The following is a 6,414-nucleotide window of genomic DNA, read 5'->3' as shown; positions in this document are numbered from 1 at the left end:
GGCTTATCTTAGTTCCAGAAATGAGGTTTGCTCCCTCAAAGGGTAGGGGCAGGGTGTGGCCTCAAGCACCCCTTACACTCACACACACACACACACACACACACACACAACTGCTCTTCTTATGCCTTTGTATTTCTTTTTTGGTGAGCACTCTTTTTGTTATCCAGTTCAACAAACAGTTCCCAAGCTTGCACTTAAGCAGGACTTTGTGCCAGGCCCTGGGGACCCAGTCATGCCTCAGATGTAGGTCTTTGTTCCAGGGAATCTCTCACTTTGGACAAGGCGATAGGCATGTAAACTGACAGTGGTTTTTATGGTGAGGAAGATGTCACAACAGGAAGTCAGAGGGAGAGATTGATCAAACCTAAGGGAATAGGTCATGGAAAGCATCTCAGAGCCAGTGAAGTCCAAGAAGGCTTTTAAGGATGCTGGAGAGTTGTACTACACTGATTTGATCAGGTATGTGGCCTCCGATGAGGATGAGCATCTGGCTCTACCAAACTTTTAGCCTCTTCCCTACGTCACACTCCTCCACAGCAAGATACACTCAGACTCTGCATCCATCCTCAGCCATACCAGGAGTATCACCTCTTCCTGGTGGGGAGCAGGAAGTAGCTGAGAACCTAGACCTGGGACCAGCAGTGCCCCTCCCCACCCTCATTTTGCTATTGAATCTCTGAGCCGGAACTCCCCTCCAAAACTTGGGAACCCTGCAGCTCCTTTAATTTCCCCAATGAGACATTCATGTTTCAACCATCTCTTACCTCAAAAGGCACCTCCACACTACTACTCCATTCTGGTATTAGACTGCCTTTATTGCCTCTCTAAGTTTGTGACTCTTACATGAACATCACTTCCAAAGTTCTCTTTACCATTTCTCCCAAGGTTCTTGGAGCCTCACTCGAGAAAGATCCCTACTACCCCAGGATTGCAAGGTGGATATACAGATTAGGTCTCCATGGTGACACCCACTGGGCTTCGAAGATGGCATAACTTAGAGATGGCACATACAGGCCCTTAGAGAGGTGTTGGTCGGAATCTCAGCCTATAGTTTCTTTGCCATATGACTTTGGACAAGATACGCTGAGCTTCAGTCTCCTCTTCTGTAAAATGGAGACGTAATAACCTCCATCATAACAACAATAAATAATTTACATAAAAGGGTAAGCTTAGTGCCTCTCAGAGAGGCAGAAGCAAAAGGTGACTTTATGCCTGTTGAGCGTGTGCTGAGTCATTTCAGTTGTGTCTGACTCTTTGTGACTCTATGGATTGTAGGCCACCAGGCTCCTCTGTCCATGGGATTCTCCAGGCAAGAATACTGGAGTAGGTTGCCATGCCCTCCTCCAGGGGACCTTCCCAACCCAGGGATCGGAACTGTATCTCTTATATCTCCTGCATTAGCGGGTTCTTTATCACTAGTGCCACCTGGAAAGCTTCTTATGCCTGTTAACACACAAATAGTTCTCTTGCGCTGGCCTGAAACCCTACCTACAGAGCTGGGGCATCCCATTTCACTTATTTTGTTTTCTTTTCTGTCTCCCCCCTCTAGAATGTGAGATCTGTGATAGACTCCAAATCCATTGCCTGATTTATTTTATCCTCACAATATGAGATGGGCCCTAAGGGGTGGAGTGAAGCTGGAGCGCCTGGTCACATAGCTAGATAGTGTCTGAGCAGATCCTTGGACATGGGTCTGGCTAAGCCCATGCTATCCTTCTGCAAAGTCAATTTGTTAGAGCCTGGGGGATGCTGGAACATTTTGATAGAGCATTCTAAAGCTGCTGAATATTTGAATCACCTGGTTCCAATCTCAGCTTCTCTTCACTAACAAATTCACAGTTTGTGATAATTCAGAATTTGTGAGCTGGTCTGAAATTTGCCTTTGCATTTTCCATGAAAAAATGTTAGCAAAGATAAATATTTCTGAAGGAAAAAATTGTGATGGGGTGTTTAATTGATATTGAATGTATCCACATGATATGCCCATGGCAAAGTTTTTTGTTTTTTGGTTTTTTTTTAGAAGTGAGCTATTCTAAACATGAGTTTGATGGATGGTAGAGTATACTTCTTGTAGAGGTATGGGGCAAAACATATTTCCTTGCTTTCACCCTGTAATTTACACTTTTCTTTTTTAGAGTCTCTAATCTCTCCACAATCAGCTACACTAATTCTGATTATTTCTTTTCCATGTGTTTTTGTGCTCATGTGTTGGCTCTGCCAACTGTTGTGCCATTACTCAAATTGAAGATGAGGGCAAAGTGGTAAAGGGGAAGCATTCAGGAGCCCAGTCTTAGATCCCACGCTGACGCTGTGTGTTCTGGGATAAGTTATTTAACCTCTCTGAGTATTTAAACAACATTCAAGTCTCTTTACTTTGGCCCAACTTACTTTTATGTCTCAACTTCCACTTATATTCCATGTATCCACTAAACCCTCCAGTCAAACAAGCTTACTTCTCATTCCAGGAACACGCCCCATGCTCTCCTGCTTCCTCTTTCACCAGGATATTCTTCCTTTCTGTACCATTAAAATCCCATGCATCTTTCAAGACTCAGATGAGAGGCTGTTTTCTCCATTAAGCTTTCTTCCCAGTTGGCTATGAGCTTCCAGTACCATCCTGTTTGGGGGACTTTTAATCACATTCTACCTGCAATAGAGTTCTCGTTGACATGTCTTTTTCCTATTAATAGAGTGTAAGCTCCTGGACTTTCCTGGTGGCTCAGTGGTAAAGAATCCGCCTGCAGTGCAGGAGACACAGGACATGTGGGTTTGATCCCTGGGTTGGGAAGATCCCCTAGAGAAGGGAATGGCAACCCACTCCAGTATTCTTGCCTGGAAAATCTCCTAGACAGAGGAGCCTGGCAGGCTACAGTCCATGGAGTCACAGAAGAATCAGACATGACTTAGCAATTAAACAACAACAAAGCTCCTTCAAGGCAAAGCTCATATTTTCTATATCCTCATAAATCTACACTGTGGACTTTGGTTTACGGTTGTAAGTAAAGAAGCTGGAATTTACATTTGGGGGCTCTAACTGCAAAACCTCTGCTTATGCCTCCCCATGGAATGGATAGAAGCACCTCAGTCTCCCTGGCTTTCAAATGCAAACAGATAATATTCTCTGCTTTGTGTTACCTGCAAGGATGAATCATGAACTCTAAAGTTGTCATTCCCAGGAGGTTATGGAATGACTCTGGCTTTCTTGGGTGAACAGGCTGAAAACTCAGTAGCATACCATGGGACTTCACCATGGAGCCCAAGGCTGGCTCTTGAGGGATATCCAGAGACTGACCATCTCTCATTATTGGGCTCTGGAGCTAGGTGGGGCTCAGAGCCTTGTTCACAGTCAGACTTCTTATACCTCAACACCCACTCCTTCAATCTCTTCACCATCCAGTGTCTATTTAAGAAACATTGGTTGATCCCTTCTGTGTGTCACACTTTAAGCTAGTCCCTGGAAATACAATACTACCAATCAGATACCACCTTTGCCCTTCAGGAGGAGGCAGACATGAACAGAAAATGACCACTCAAGGGCACATACATTATGGTAGAAGGCAGCCTAGAGGTCATGGTAGTCCAGAGAAGGGAGTCCAAGGGACCTGAGAGATCACACTTCTTGCCTCTTTCTCTCTCTGTACTATGGAGGACACTAACTCACTATGAGACTGTAGAGAGATCACACTTACTCTCTGGCCTTGGTTTTCATTTTTCATGCAGCAAAGCATCTGGGCTCAGTGTTTTCCCAGATCTTATCCCATGATACTTACCTTTTTATACTTACTGTGTTCAGGTGGATAGACACCATGCCAGTCTTTATCATGTCACCCATGTTTTTCAAGAGGGTGGAGGCCTTCTCAGAGCTCTAAGCCCCATGAAGCTTGGGGCAGAAGCTCTGGCATTGGGAAGTTGTCTCTTGGACTTCCAGGAGGTTCCAGGCTTTTGTTGGAGTCTCAGTGCTAGATATGGTCAGGCCTACTCTGGGCACACTGCCTGCCTTCCTGCTAAGTCATGGGGGAGACTACTCCTCATGACCATTGTGCCAGGACATGGGTTTGCAGTGGTGAACAAAAACAGATGCAATTCCTAATCTTATGGAGTTCACAGTCTAGTTGGGGAGCAGGTATTAATATAACAGTCACACAAATGAATGCATAATTATATCCTAAGGTAAGTGCTTGAGAGCAAGAAACATGGTCTTAGGAGAACAAGTGTAATAAGGATTGAAAAATGCCAATGAGTTTAGTAGCATGAGGTCATTCTTGAGAACTGTTCTGTCAGAGTGATGGGTTCAGAAGCCACATAGCATAGACTGAGGAGCAATTTGGAGGTAAGGAAGTAGAGGTGGTCAGTTGTGGATAATTCTTGGTCAGTGAGCACTTAAAGGGCTGGAAGGAAACTTACAGCCTTTCATAGCAAGCAATTTCAAAAAAGATCACTAAAATATCCACAGACATCATCTTTGTAACCCTTAGAGCAATCTTGTGATATGGGAAGTTCAGATTTTTGTTTCCATTTGACAGGCAAGAAAAATTGAGATCTGGAAAGGCTTTGTGTCTTGAGCAGAGTGTTTGCAGCAGAGCCAGGACTGGAACTTAAGTGCCCAGAATCCCTGCCCCCTTCTGCTTTCCAAAGGCTCGCTGTTTAAAGGTTATCTGAATGTGGATTGTTTTCACCACACTCCAGGTTTCTTTATTACTTTCTTCTTTCCGTTGCGCTTAAAGATTCAGGACCATGGCCAGCACCCAAACAGTGACCAAACACTGAAATAAGTGTAGAGCCTTAGACAATGGGCTTCCCAGGTGGCGCTAGTGGTAAAGAACTCACCTGCCTATGTGGGAGATGCAAGAGACATGGGTTCCGTCCCTGGGGTGGTAAGATCTCCTGGAGTAGGAAATGGCAGCCCACTCCAGTATTCTTGCTTGGGAAATCCCTTGGACAGAGGAGCCTGGTGGGCTACAGTCCATGGGGTTGCAAAAGAGTTGGACACGACTGAGCACACATGCATTCTTTCATTCATGCATTCAGGAGACCCAGTCTGAGCTGAAGAGACAACGGCAGTGAGGAACCAAGGAGGAGTTTTAGGCAGGGGCATGACAGTCATATATGTAGTGTTTTAGAAAGACCCCTCTAGTGCAATGTGAGAATAAAGGAGAGGGTAAGAGAAGAGATAGGGGCTGACTCAGGAGGTGGAATAAGAGTACAGAGTTTCCCCAAGCACATTCTAAAGGGCATAGCCAGGTTTCCATCTTGCTTGAAAGAGTAGATGGGTTTTGTATGTTTCCCTTTGGCACTTTCAAGATTCACCACCTTGACCAGCTGAAACTGACATAGTTCGAGAATTCCATTGCTGATGGAGAAGGAGAGAACTGAAGTTTGGAGAAAGGGGGAGGGACAAGAATTTGATTGTTGAATAGTCATTGCATTTGCATCATGCTAAGAACTTTGCACATTTCCCTTTAATTATCCCAGTGACCTGTGAATTAATGAGGCCCCTAATTTTCACAGAGAAACTGAGGATCAGAGAGATTCATTAACTGTAGCCCATGGTCACACACAAAATAAAAAGAAGAAGCAGATTTCAACCTAGGTCTACATGACCCAAACTCCTCACATCCCCTCCTCACGTGTATGCTGTTTCATTGGAGAAGGTGATGGTGACCCCGCTGATGGAGGAGCAGAATAATGACTCCTGCACCCACTCCTGCAGCCTCCTGTTCACACACAAATGAATAACCACCTTAGGCATTCTTTTCTTGGCTCCCAAATCCAGGAGCTTTGAAAGCCCACAAATGGACCTAGGATTGGAAACCTACATCATCCCTCCTGGGCTGGGTGGGTTTCAATCCGTAGTGCCCTGTCTTGCATGAAAAAAAATGCCTCTTTGTTCAGGGATGAGAAGATGAGGGGTTTCATATCAATGACAATTACCTAGTTAGACACCCCTGAGGTGCCCTTGGACCCCCAAGTTTTGGAGGCTGCGCCATTCTCTCTGGGCCTTGTGCAGTGGCTGTGGCCATGTCTGCCGCGGAGCCTGAGGAAGCTTTATGGAGATGGTCACACTCCAGTGCCCAGCCTACTTGTTGGAACTTTCCAGAAATATTGCACTGCAGACATTTTCCACGCCATTATGCTAATGGAATCAGGAAAAATCAATTGTCCTTAAGGAACAGGGGAATGAGACGTGCTGTAAATGCCACGAGATGAGTGATTGGTTGATTGCTTGCCGGCGATCTGAGAGCGTCTCATCCCTACATTATTCTGATGAATTTTTATGGCATGCCTCCTCTCTTGCTTGCTCCCTCCCCCCACCCCCACCCCAGTAGCTGGGGGAAGAAGGTTTATGGCTTGCAGCTTCTCAGTTGATTGAATGCAGCTGGCATTGTTGCAGCAGAGGACAAATAGGTACATTTG

Source organism: Bison bison, unplaced genomic scaffold, assembly GCF_000754665.1.
Source record: "Bison bison bison isolate TAMUID 2011002044 unplaced genomic scaffold, Bison_UMD1.0 scf7180017864033, whole genome shotgun sequence".
Lineage (NCBI taxonomy): Eukaryota > Metazoa > Chordata > Mammalia > Artiodactyla > Bovidae > Bison > Bison bison.
This window is presented reverse-complemented; position numbering follows the sequence as displayed.